Below are 13,766 nucleotides of genomic sequence, written 5' to 3' on the forward strand. Positions count from 1 at the left end.
GGAGGACATGAATCGTAGCCTGTCTCCTTGCCCTCCTGCTTGTCCCAGCTGACCCTGCTGTACCTCTGGGCCAGCTCTGCTCCTCATCTGGGGCCGCCCAGCAGAGAGGTCAGTGGGTCAGCTCTGGAATCAGAAAAGCCCTGCCACTCATCAGCTGTGTGACCTTGGGTAAAGCTGATGACCTCTCTGAGCCTCAGAGCACTCATCTATAAAGAGTGGTGAAAAAAACCTGTGTCAGAGGGTGGTTGCAAAGGTGAATTGAGATAATGCCCTGTCAACTCCCCTTCCCTTCGGTCTGCCTTTGAGCAAGATCTAACAGTCAGCCACTTCTCCCTCATTCCTGGGATCCAGTCCTTCCTCTGGACTGCAGGCCCAATGTGGCAGTTTTAAACATGGCCCACAAATTCTGACACTTTCCTTCCAGAGGTGAGGTTTATATCCCTTCCTGTTGAATCTGGAGTTTATGACTACTTCAACCAATAGAATATGGCAAAAGCAATGCTGTTGCCAGTTTCTGGGCCCAGGCTTTAATACTTCCTGTCTCTCGGGATTCTCACTTTCGGAACCCAGCCACCATGCTGAGAGGAAGCCTGAGCCGCCCGTGGAGAGGCCCACGCAGAGTGGAACCGAGGCTCCCAGCTCTTGGCCCTGGCTGGGCTCCCAGCCAGCAGCCAGCTCTCCCTAACCATGTGGAGCATCTTGCAAGTGGGTTCTCCAGTCCCCAGGTGAGGTGCCCAAGCTATCACTGTGTAGAGCAGAAACTAACCTTTCCCACCATGCCCTGCCCAAACTGTAGATCTGTGGGCTAAATCAATGACTATCGATGTTTTAAGCCACTAAGTTTTGGGGTTGCAAAGCCATAATAGCCTGAACATCTGATAACTGGGTCTAAGATTCCTCCTCCATGTGCTCTAGGTGTGGTGTGGGTTGTGGTGTGGTGGTTTAGTGCATGGACTCTGGAGCCATGCTGCCTGGGTTCAAATCCCGACTCTACCATATATCAATTGCATGACTCTAGGCAAACTACTAATACCTGGTCTTTCTGTGTCTCAGTTACTACATCTATAAAATGCGGGTGATAGTAGATAATTATAGAATTGGTGAGAAGATTAAATGAATAAAACACATAGAAAAGCACCGGGCATGTGCACAATTATTCTGCCAAGCCAAGGTGCCAGCCCTCTCGAGTTCTAGGGTGCTGGCCTGCTGGGCCCTCCATCATGTAAGATGGCCCTTGTCTGGCTCCTTGGGGCCCCAACAAGACTTCCCAGGTGCCACCAGTCTGCCTCCTTGGACCACAGGCTAGCCCTCTTCCTGCTGGTGCCAAGCTGTGCCTTGCTCACTCCCACGACACTTCTGCCCTGATCCCCTGCACCTCTCCGACTCTGACTGCCCATCACTTCTGCCCTGATCCCCTGCACCTCTCCGACTCTGACTGCCCATCTGACTTCCTCTTGGCTGGGCTGTTAGGGAATAGGAGACAGTTGTCAGGTGGAGGTAGAGACCCCGCTATGGGGGGTGGTGCACTGATGGGTGGGTTGGGAAAAATTTAGTTCATAAACTTCACCGGGAAACAGAAGCCTTATCATCCACACATCTCATGGGAAGACACTGATTTTATTGCTGAAATGAGTCCAGAGAGTACAGGCCATGACATGAGTAAGTCTTGCCACAGAAAGCAGGAGAGACCCCCGAGGAAGCTAGGGTTTCGTCTTAATTAGATTTAGCCAGAGAAAAATGAAGATGCTCTAAGAGACTTTCCCACGTGTGTCTCCATGCGGGTTGTGAGAACTCAGAAACGCTCTGCGTCCAGGCCGTACCCCAGGACTCAGGGCTCACTAGCTCCAGGGGCTCCCCCTTGCTGCAGGAATGCAGCGGCCTCCTCATTAGAGCTTTTCAAACCTAGGCAGGCACAGAGGGAAGGATCGGAATTCCCCCAGGGCATGGGGGCCTTCGAAAGGGGGAGCCACTGCCCCAGCCCCAGGAGCAGAGGGCAGGGCCGGTGAGGTGAGAGCCGTGGGAGCAGCCTGAGCTCTGGGGCTTACTGGTCCCGAAGCCCTGCTTAAGGATGGTCACCCAGTTGTCAGCTGCTCTTCCCCTGAGCCCTCCCTGCTGCCTCCAATCTCACCACTGGCCCTGGAAGGAGGACCCACTTCACTCTGGGAAAGCCACATGGCTGCGTTCAACCTGCAGAAATAGAATTCTGAAGCAGGTCCCTCCTTCCACCCACTCAGGGGTGACAATGCAGAGAGGACAAAGAGGACTGGGCCCCCGGGGGCTGCGCAGGAAGCAGGAGGGGCCTTTCCCCGGCGAGAAGGGGCCTGGCTGCGGGGGAGGCAGTAGTCCCGTGGGTAAAGGAGCCGTGTGATGCCCGCCTGGGCTCCCGACCTCCAGAAGTCGTCCCAGGGATCCCATTTCTGGAGACGTTCAGGACACACTGAGTGTGGGGGGTGTGAAGTGGAGAGAGCCCTCAGTCTGAGTCCACACTCTGCCACTGACTGTGGTGACAACAGCTGGCCACTTCCTTAACCTCCTGTGTCCCACATATAAAACAGGGACAGTATTACCTGCGTGTGCGCACGTATTCCTCCAACCCCAGCCCCATCACCAACAGCTTCCAGAAGACAGGTTTTTTAATTTTTTTTCTTGAGAGAGGTGCCCCTCTGGAGGACGAGGATCGGTCCAGTAGTTCTCTGCCCGGCTGCCGCACGGTAGAATCCCCTAGAGCCACAGATGCTGGACCCCACTGCAGACCAGTGGAATCTGGGTGGGGCCCCGAGGCTGCCCAGGTGACCAGTGAGCAGGCAGGATTGAGGACTGGGGGATGGGGGTTCCACCTGATGGAGGACGCCCCCCGCTCGCTCCTTCCCCAGTCCCCCGGGCAGGTGTGCCGAGGTGAGCAGGCAGGGCTGCCGGGGAGGTAACATGGCGCCAGCTCTCTCAGGGCAGGACGGAGTCAGCTGCATCTCCAGCTGCCCCCGGCCCCTAGCGGGGCTCAGTGGATGTCCCTGCATTGAATGGAGGCTCGGCTCGGGCTTTCTGCCTCCCAGGACCCTCAAGTCCCTCAGCCTCCACTCCATTGGGGCCCTCCATGGCCAGGGCAGTTGGGGAGCCTCTGTGTGCTCCCAGCCCTGATTCTGTCAGCCTGGCGCGGCCCGGGTCCCCTCTCACAGGTCTGGTGTGCAGCTGGCATGAGGCCTAGACTCTGTCAGCGGCTTCATTGAGATGCTGCCCCAGCTCTGCCCTAGTTCGAGGTTTCAGAGCCTTAAGGCACCCACCCCGGCCTTTTCCTGCTCCCTCTGTCACCCTGGAAACAGGCTTCAGTTTCTGGGGGCCCAGGGAGGATGGCGGGGCTGTCCCTGCAGGGAGGATAAGGCGTGGGTGGAGCGGTGCTGGCTGGCTAAGTCTGGGAGAGGCCTAGCAGCACCGAGGCTCCGCAGGGGCTGGGGGGCAGGGAGGGCTAGGGCAGGCCCACCCTGAAGAAAGGGCCCTTTCTGAAATTCACTAGCTTAGACGGGCTGTTTTTTTGTGGTTTGTCTCCCCTGGTGAGGGTGCCTTTTTCTAATTTGCACAAAAGTGTCATATGTGTAAATGGTGGCCAGGTGCTTGAACTGCCTTCTGGCAGCTTGTGGCTTTGGCCCTAGAATCTCCTGCAATGAGTAACCCTGGCTTTTCCCAGCCCCACCCCTGAGATGAGGAAAGGAGGTACCAGAACGAGAAGCTGGTACCCCAGGACTCCAGCCAAGCTGCCCTTACCAAGCCCACAGGGGAGGACCCAATGCATGGCTGTGAGGAACCTGTCTCGGGTTCCCTGGGCATTTCCTGAGCCCAGAATCCCTGTCACACCCACCCGGCCAATGATGTATCCCTGGGAGTAACCAGGTGAGGATCAACAAGTGTGCTCAGTTCCCCTTGCCCTGTGACTCCATGGTGCTTGTGGACCATATCCCTAGAAACAGGAGTTTAGGCACATCCCAGGCCAGCAGAGATTGCAGGGGAGATGAAGCCCTGTTCTAGAAGTAAGGGCGTTTGGCCTGGTTTCCAGTCCTGGCACGGCTGCTCCTTCATCACCGGTTGCCTGGGCCTCCGTTTGCCCAACTGGAAACGGAGCCCTGCCCTTCCCAGCCAGCACTGCGGGCGAGCGTGTGGGCTGGCACCTCCCTGGCTGACTGGGGGCTCCCCACTCTGCGTGGGGTGGATCCTGCAGCTGCTGTGGGTGCCCTGCCCAGGTCCCTTTACCAGCCTGCCATCCAGACCCCAGCTGCTGGGTGGGAGTTGGCTGCTAAGGCTCACTGCTGCCCACTTCCCTGGAGAACTGTCCTGGCCCAGTGTCCTGGGAGAATATCCCTCCCAGGCACCCATCCCCCAACCCCCTCCCCATCCCCCCAAACCAATGCCAGACCCAGGATATCATAGCCCTTTGCCTTCAGCTGGGACAAACAAGCCCATGGCGCCGCAGAGCACCCTAGGATCAGGCTGAAGCTCCAGGCCACGGCTTTTCTTTGGTTTTTCCCTGCCCCATCCCTGTCTCCTCACCACCCTGCTCCTGAGAGCACTCCCCAGTAAACCACGTTCACAGGGATCCCGTCTCAGCTCTGCTTCTAGGAACCTAACGTGAGTGGCAGGTGTGGCCTGTAAGAACGAGGGTCCTGCGGCTCCAGGAGCATGTATCTGGGGATGACACAGGCAAAGGCATGAACTGTCCTCGGCTGCAGGAGCTCAGAGTGGACGAGCGAAGGGTGGGGAGCTTGGGAGCCTGAGCTGGGGACATCGGTCCAGGCAGGAGAGGCAGCCTGGGGTAGGGGCCGCCTTTCTCCCCTCTTCCCTCTGCCCCCACCCTAAGCCTGGCCTCTGGGAGCCACATATCATAGTCCTCTCTTACAGATGTGGCAGCCAGGAGTCACCTCTTCTCTAAACCTCAGGTGACCCAGTGAATTAAATGCCTCTGCCAGACTCCAAAGCCCTTGTCCCACTCACTGCCCCTGAGCAGTCACCCAGTCCCTGCCCTGGGTGTTGGCAGAGGGCAGATCCGCGGCAGGCAAGAACTCGGGGGAAATTGTGTACAGGGTCTTCCCCTGGTTGGGGGAAGGGGCCTGGCCGTGTTGGAATGGCTGGAGCTGCTGGCCTGATGCACCCGGCGGGGCAGCTGGCTTGTGAAGTTGGGGGAACAGGCTTCCTGCACCCTTCTTCCCACTTTCTGCTAGGAGGAAGGGGATCTCATCACTTCCCTTCCTTGTGCTGACTCTGCCCCACCCTGGGTGGATGGGTGAGTGGCTCAGTGTTGAACACAAAGGCAGGGGTACAATGGGGGCATTTCAGGGTGAAGTTGGGGACTCTCTCTGATGGAGGACTTCCAGGGGCCCTTCACATTACCATGTCATGTACACCCTGCACTACTGATCTCAAAGAGGATGAAGGCCTTGGACACTCGGGCCATTCCAACCTCCTCCCCCTGCACCCCTGCACACACCCTGCCTGCCTGAACATCAGAACCCTGATGTTTGGGGAAGGGAAATCTGGAAGAGGCTTAGAGGAGAGGCCAGGTGGCCCAGCTTAGGAGGAGGAAGTGCTGGGTGTTTTGCTGAGCCGTTCATATTCCCATGTCGGACGGGCCTGCAATGGCACCCCCGGGCCAGCACAGCTGGTCACTTGTGCACTGCAGCCACCACTTCCTGTGCTCAGCCTGTGGGGAGGCTACAAAGTCAGGGGCCGCCAGCACCAGTGGACATCCTGACCCCAGTAGCTGCTCTGGCTCAGCTGGCGGAAGGAGGGTGGTGGCCCTTTGGCCCCCGCAGCCTGTCCTTGAGAGCTGTGGCCATTGTGCTGCCTAGTGTGTTTACCCCAAACCTTCCTTCCACCCAGCACCAGGAAAGCTGTGGCTCTCTGGGCTCCAGGGAGAGGGCAGTGGCATGTTTAAACAAGAGTGACTTTTGGGTTTGTGAAAGCCTCTAGCCACAAGCACATGTGAATGGCAGGAGGGGGAACTGATGCAAGCCTTCTGGGGGCAGCTTAGCAATGCGGATCGCAAACCCTAAAGATGTACATATCTTCTGATTCAGCAATCCACTTCTGGGAATTGATCCTAAGGAAATAATAGTAAGTTCATACAAGGAGTGTGTATAAGGTTGCTTATCTCAGCCTTGTTTAGAACTGATACCAGTCAATGGGAGACTGGTACATTCACACAATGGAGAACTTGGCAGCCACATGCACAGTGATGGAATTATCATGGCTCTGCCATGAACAGTCTGGTACATGTATTTTGGCAGGCATAAGCATGCCTTTCTCTTGGGTATATTCCTAAGATGGGCCCAAAGGATTGTGTATGTTTGATTTGAGTTGATGCCACACAACAGTGATTGTTCCAAGGAACACTCCCACCACCAGTTTATGAGAGGTCTGATTGCTCCAACATCTTTGCCAATGCTTAGTATCGTCGGCCTGTTTTGTTTTGGCTCTTCTAACCAATATGTAAAGGTGTTGTACTGTGGTTTTAATCTGCATTTCTAAATCTATGCCAACGGGGAAAGTGGAAAAACAAATTGTATATATTTACAAGATGGAAATCTATACAGCAATTAAAAAGAATGAATTACTGATTCATGCAACTACATGAATGCACCTCAAAAAACAATTATACACAAATTGTGGACAAAAGAGTACATACTGTATGATTCTAAATCCTACACTCTAGCAGTGAAATTCTATAGGCAAGCATGTGGAGACAAACAAAAAAGGGTGTGAAAGGAGGTGGCTGTTAGCAAAAATAGCAGCAATACTTCCTTGCATCCCTGCAAGAATGCTCCTTCCCAGTGTGACTTTTTAGCTCCTCCCATCAAGAAGTGGAGCCTATTTTTCTACCCCTTGAAACTGAGCTTAGCCCTCTGGCTTGTTTTGGCCAATGGGCCATTAGCAAATGCAAAGAGAGCGAAGACTGGAAAGAGCTTGCACACTGGGCTTGCCCTCCTTTGCTGCTCTTATGATTGCCATCATGTGAACAAGCCAAGGCTAGCCTACTGGAGACATGTCCCAGTTACTGCCATTACCGTGGCAGATAACCAAATGACTGCCAGTTCCAAGCCTCAGATGTGCGAGTGAGACCATCCTAACTAAACAGCCCCCAGCTGACCCACCAGCTGACTGCAACTACATGAGTGAGCCCAGGTGAGACCAGCAGAAGAACCACCCTGCTAAGCCCAGCTCAAATTGCCAACCCACAGAATCATGAGCTACTAAATGCTTGCCTTAAGTCACTTAGTTTTGGAGGGGGTGTTAGGTAGTAAAAGCTAACTTACACAAAAGGCAGGCATCTTTTCTGATAAAGAGGTCATAAAAATCGTGCATTTCAAAGATTCTGTAGGCAAGAAATAACTTAATTAGTCGTGATGTATTTTTAAAATCAGGATATTCTCAGCCTTGGTTGGGGACAGACAAGTTCCCAGAAATACAAAAGAGAGACATGTAATAACAGGTATAAGGACAACAATGGCAATGATGATTGCTAACATTACCTTGCCAGGTGCACACCTAAGCCCTTTCCACATATTGTCTCATTCAATCATTGTAACAAGTTTTGGAGTCTGGTTCTAAGACAGGGACATGCCCACTGGAAGAACTGATGTGGTGGCTCATCCAAGCCAGGGTTTGTGCGGGGTGGGGGCAGGAAGTGGCCCCTTAGGGCAATTGTGGAGGGAGGGTATATTCTCTTAGGCCACACTGTCCACCTCTTTGTCCCTGGGCTGAGAGGTTGCTGCCCTGACTTCTCTCCAACCCGCAGCCTTCATCCACCCTCACCTGTCCTCTCTGTAGGAGATCTTCAAGGGTCTTTTGTGATGTGCCTGAGCACAGTGATTTCCAAGCTTCATAGTCAAAGAATCCTCCTTTCTAAGTTCCCAGACCCCACTGCTGCCTCTTCCCACTCTACCCCACTCCCCTTTTACATAATTTGAAGGCTGAAAGGACTTAGGACCTGCTCTTTGCACAGAGACCAGGAAGCAGAAAAGTCAAGGGACCAGCCTGAGGTTGCCTGGCTGGTCATGGCTGGGCCTGGAGAACTCAGGGTTCTTGGGCCCCCATCTAAAATGTTCCCCATCATGTGAGTGTGTCATGGGGCTGTTGGTGAGCTGAGCTCTGGACTTTGGGCTCTGAGATCCAGAGAAGATAAAGACCATCCTTATAGCCTTTGCATTTGAGCTGAGATGGAAACAGCAGGATCTGAGGTTTCTCCCACTGGAAGACACAGTGTTCCCTGTTCTGCCTTGGATTGATGTATTATCTTTCTTTATTTGTTTGAAACAATTTCAGCCTCTCCCAGTGTTGGATTTGCCCAATCTCTTGGTGGAGGTGGCTGTGTGGGGTGCCATTGTGTGGCATGTAACTGGGTGGGGGTATCTGTGTGAGTGTGTGATGAGCAAACGTCGTGGCACATCTGTCTGTCTGTGCAAGCAAGCATCTGTCTCGGTGTGATGTGACTCAAATACTGAGGCTTACATTTCCTCAGCACCCCCACCTCACCCCCCCTCCCCTCTTGCAGCAGCTGTATTCCCCCCACTCAGGGAAGGAATGTTCCTGGCAGCCGCAATGCCCACCCCAGGCTGGAAGCAGCAGCACAGGTGGAGGCGCCGTGTCCAGCTGGCCCCGTGACAGGGCCGCCCGGGAGAAGCCTCCCTGCAGCATCCTCCATCAGTGATGCCTGCAGCAGCTGTCGTCTTGAGAGACAGGGTTGCCCCAAGAGGAAGTGCCTCGGGGCCAGGCACAGTGGGAGCCCATCTTGGGTCCTGCCTCAGGCCCAGTCCAGGGGAGTGGGGTTGGCTGGGAACCCCACCAACAGATATGTCGTCAGCACCTGCATCTGCTGGGAGCTGGGGACTGGCCAAGGAGCTTTCAGTGCAGGCAGGTAGAGGTTCCCACACAAGACCTGAATGGTCTGGTGTTGCCTGGTGGGCAGTGGCAGGGGCTCCTCTTGGAGAAGGATACTGTGGTTCTTAGAAGTCCCAAACCCACTGCACTAAGGGGATAAAAGCCAGACACTGTGAATTCTTGTGACAACATCAAGTAGGACCTCATCAGGGTTGTGAGCAAAGCTCCGGAACACAGTTTTGGTGGTTTACAGTGAGGCACATTTGTGCTTTTGGTGGGTGGGGACGCAAGGCAACACCTGAGATGGGTGGTAAAGGATGGGCAGCAGCAGAGAAGAAAGTGGAGAGGGCAGTCTCGGCAGAGGCACAGCATGAGCAAGGGCGTGGCGACCCGAAAGCACTTCCGGTTTAGTTGTAGGACCAAAGCTGGTGCCTAGGTAAGAGGCAGGACATGCCAGCATATGGACAAACATCTGTTTGGGAGGTGTGGCAATTATGGGGAGGCACTTGGGGAGGACTGATGGGCTGGGGAGGCTTTGGGGAGGAGGGGAGGTTCGACACAGGGGACAGAGGGAAGAGCCCTGCAGCAGGCATCCATGGACTCCCATTCCCGGCCTTGATCCTGCGGCCAGATGCCCAAGGACTGGGGGCCAGGGCAGCTGTAGCCGAGACAGCAGGGATGGCCAGGGCTTAGACCAGGGAAATGGGAGCTCTGTGCATCTCGGGAGACTTAAGTCTGGCCTAGCCTCCTTCTGGCCCCTCTTCAGCTCCTGGGGAGCTGCTTGCCCTCACACAGGCCAACCTGTGGAGCACAGAGTGAGCAGGGGGCTCTGCGAGGGTCACCTCGTTGTGGCTAAGCAGTTTGAATTATGCTGTGTGATCTCGCACAAATCACTCCCCCTCTCTGGACCTCAAGTTCCTCACCCATAGAATGAGGGTGTTGGGCTCTGTGGGATCACAAATAGTTCCCGCCTCACTTGCCAGCCCTGATTGACTGGTAAGGCTGGAGAGCTGGGTGGAGGATGGTGAAGCCAAGTCCAGGCTCAGAGGCACAGATGCTGTGATCGATTAGTGACGTCTGCTGTGGCCTCCCAAGGTGGCTTGGTGGCGCCTGTGCCTCCCTTCTTCCATCTTTGTAACACCCTTTGTGACATCCTGAGCTCTAACAGTGGGCAGAGGACCAAGCTTCCATGAGAAGTGGTTCTCCTAGTACTTGTAACAGACCTTATGTATGTTTCCCCAGGGCCAAACATCTAGATCAGTCCCCAACCTTTGGCACCAGGGACCAGTTTCACGGAATACAGTTTTTCCACAGATGGGGGTGGGGGTGCAGGGGGTGTGGAGGCAGAGCTCAGGCCGTGATTAGAGCGATGAGGAGTGGCTGTAAATACTGATGAAACTTCCCTCCCTGCTCCCTCTGCTTGCCCACCGCTCACCTCCTGCTGTGCGGCCCAGTTCCTAAATTTCATGGAAGACACTTTTTCCTTGGACAGTGGTCAGGGAGGTGGGGGGAGCTCAGGTGGTGATGCACAGCCGGTTCCTAACAGGCCACAGACTGGTACCGGACCGTGGCCCTGGGATGGGAGACCGCAGCTCTAGATGGGAGGCAGGTGTCTCCAAACATCTAACACTTGGTCTCATGGAGACAAAGGCACAGCCACAGTTCCATAAGGAAGAAGAGGGAGAGTAAACTCCCCCAAATCAGAGTTCTCGGTCCATGTATTTTTTCTGGCATGTGGAGAAACTTGTATTCACCTGCCTTTATTTATAGCTAATAAGAAGAAAAGTTTGGTGGTGGATTTGTTTTTTGCTGAAACAGAAAAAAATATCTATAAGTATTGTCAAGAAAGAAAAGAACAGAACAAGGGAAATTGATGAGTTATATAATTGGGTTTAAACCTAAACCTAAAATCTTGAGAACTTTAATCAGAAAATAAGAATATGTTTGTGAAATGTATATTTGGTTGTGTCTGTTGATATGTGTGTGTGAATGTAGTATGTTTGTGTAGTGTATGTTGATGCACAAGGCATGTGTTCATGTATTAGTAGCATACATGTGATAGGAATGTGTGTGTATTTAGTGTGTGTGGTATGCAGTAGGAGGAAAGAGCAAGGAAGTGCATGTTTGTGTTTGGTGGAGGTATGTGCAGTGTGCCTACTGCAGGTAGTAAACATAGGAAAGGTAGCTATGGTGTGAATGTGTGTAGGACGTGTGTGTGTCATGTATGTGCATGTGAGCCATGACGTGTGTGTTCTGGTGAGCACGTGGTGTCCTTGCTCTATGATGCACTGGCCTTGAGGAGGGCCCAGCAGTGACGTGAAGTAACATCGGCGTTTGAAACAGCTCCCAGTAACATCTGAGAGCAAAGAGCCCTGAAACTTCTTCAGGCCTTGCTCTTTCCGGAGGAATAAGGGACTTCTGGGGGCTGCCTGACACACTCTGTGAGATCCGCACAAGCAGAAAGTGACTGGTGTGCAACAGAAACCCAGCTGCAAGCGCTTGAAGCCTGATTTAAAAGTTTGCAGATTCTAGTTTCCAAGAAAAATTGCTCATCAAACTTTCCAGGCCTTTTCTCCCCTTCAGCAAAGATGGGAAAATGTTCCCAGTGGCCTTTGACTGGAAAGTCGAGCAATTTCCATGATGGATTTGGAGCACTTCATCAGTGATAGGGAAGGGGAAGGTCTAAGGAAAGTGAGAATTAGCTGACAGACAACTGGAGCTTCCAGAACAACTGTTCCCAGTAAGGGTTGCTTCCCCCCCCCCCACACACACACACTGGAGGCCACAAAATGAGAGAGAGAGAGAGAGATATCTCTTTTAACTACCCTCAGGCAAGATGTCCAGAGGATGTAATTCCCAGCAGAGGGGGCTGAGGGGACAGAGGGGTTGAGGGCCACTCTGCTGTGTGCCCTTGCAGAAATCACAGCGCCTTGTTGAACCTCAGCTTCTGGTTTGTCAAGAGGGAGTGTTGATTTCAGCCCTTCCTGCCACACAGGACTGTGGGAGGAGGCCAGAGGCAACAGCCATGAATGTTTTTGCAGAGTGGAAGTGACAGTCCCCAGGGTAAAGATTGTTCCTGGCACAGGGCCTGGTACCTGGTAGGTATCCAGTAAATAGCTGTCGAATGAATGAGTGGCCCGGTGGGGACCATCCAAGAGAAACAGCCTGATTTCTACCAACCTCCGAGCGGGGCTTCCAGGGCAGGGCTGGGGGCGATGTGTCTGCCTGTCCAGCCGCCCGTTTCCTCCTCTCCTTTTCCGGCCCCTCTGCCCGTGACCTCGGGTGGTTCCCACGCCCTGGCTCCGGGGCTTCTGCTGCAGGGCTGTTCAGCTGTTATCTGGGCCCAGGCCTGTGCCAGCCTAGACCCTTCACTGGACCAGGAAAAGGGATCACTTCAGGATTTCTTGGAGACTTTTTTTTTTTTTTTTTGAGACAGAGTCTCGCTTTGTTGCCCGGGCTAGAGTGAGTGTCGTGGCATCAGCCTAGCTCACAGCAACCTCAAACTCCTGGGCTTAAGCGATCCTACTGCCTCAGCCTCCCGAGTAGCTGGGACTATAGGCATGCTCCACCATGCCCGGCTAATTTTTTTCTATATCTATTTTAGTTGGCCAGATAATTTCTTTCTATTTTTAGTAGAGACAGGGTCTCGCTCTTGCTCAGGCTGGTCTCGAACTCATGACCTCGAGCGATCCACCTGCCTCGGCCTCCCAGAGTGCTAGGATTACAGGCATGAGCCACTGCGTCCGGCCTTCGGAGACTTTACTGTTCACATCGCGCACTGGGAATCCTTAAGCGGTAGCTGATGTGCTAAGTTCTGCAAACTTACCTGTTGTATTAGGTAAGGACTGTATAAGGTATAGGTTGTATAAAGATCATCCCCGCAGGCCGGTGCTGTGCAGAACACCACTGCGGAAGGCCTAGCAGAGGGCTGGACACTAAAATGGGGGGAGGCCATAAATACTCTGGATTGGATGTGAGCTGTAGTCTGTCCTGATGCCGGAGTTAAATAAGTCCTCTGGGAAGCCCAGCACTTTCTGGGCCTTTTCTTCCCATCTCTGTTCTGCGGACACACACACGGCCTGGCCCAGCATGGACACAGCGAGCCCCAGTTGCACTGGTTGGTCCCTCCTGACACAACTCTGTCCCAGGGCTGAGCCAGCCCTCGGGCCCAGGCAGGAGGCCCCTGCGCTCGGGCTGGGCCGTGAGAGCTGCAGGAAACCTGGCTCCCACTTGGCCTGGGGCTGCCCAGACCTCTCTTTCCTCTTCTTACTGGCAGGAAGAATTTCTGGAAATGCTGCTGGGCCAGTGACAATGAGGCAGGACGCCCGGCTGGGGCCCACAGAGGTGACCCTCCTGCCCCGTCTCAGAGGGGAGGGCAGGCCAGCCCCGACAGGCCTACCCTCCGCACCTTGGGCTCCCAGGGCAGGACAGGAAAGGAGGGCGAGCTCCCTCTGGCCCTGTCTTGCCCTCTCTCTTACCTTGAACAGGCAGTGAGGGCAGGGCCCTGCCAGGGGCTGGGACGCACAGTGACCAAGGCAGCTCTGTCTCTGGGCCTCGGGGGTCCCACACGCAAACAGGGATTGTCAAGATAAGGTTTTTAGGGCTCTGACAGACACCAGTGCCCGCCTGGGTGAGGAGCGCCTTGCTGAGGACACCCGTTTATTAAGCAGCTGCCCCGGCTTCAGGGCGGAGGATCGTGGGGAAACCTTGCTTTCCAGGAATTTCCGCTCTGTGTGGCTCTTCCTCTCCACCTCGTTCTCTTTTCCTTTTGTTTGTCTGGCTGGCTGTGTCCCCACCTTCCTCTCAGTCTCTATCCCCACCTGCCCCTGTCCCTGCCACAACACTGCAGAACGGCTGTTCCCAGGAGGGGCGAGCGCATGCTAGGCACACAGCAGACCCTCCCCGCG

The sequence above is a fragment of the Eulemur rufifrons genome, chromosome 19 (assembly GCF_041146395.1).
Source record: "Eulemur rufifrons isolate Redbay chromosome 19, OSU_ERuf_1, whole genome shotgun sequence".
Taxonomy (NCBI): Eukaryota; Metazoa; Chordata; class Mammalia; order Primates; family Lemuridae; genus Eulemur; species Eulemur rufifrons.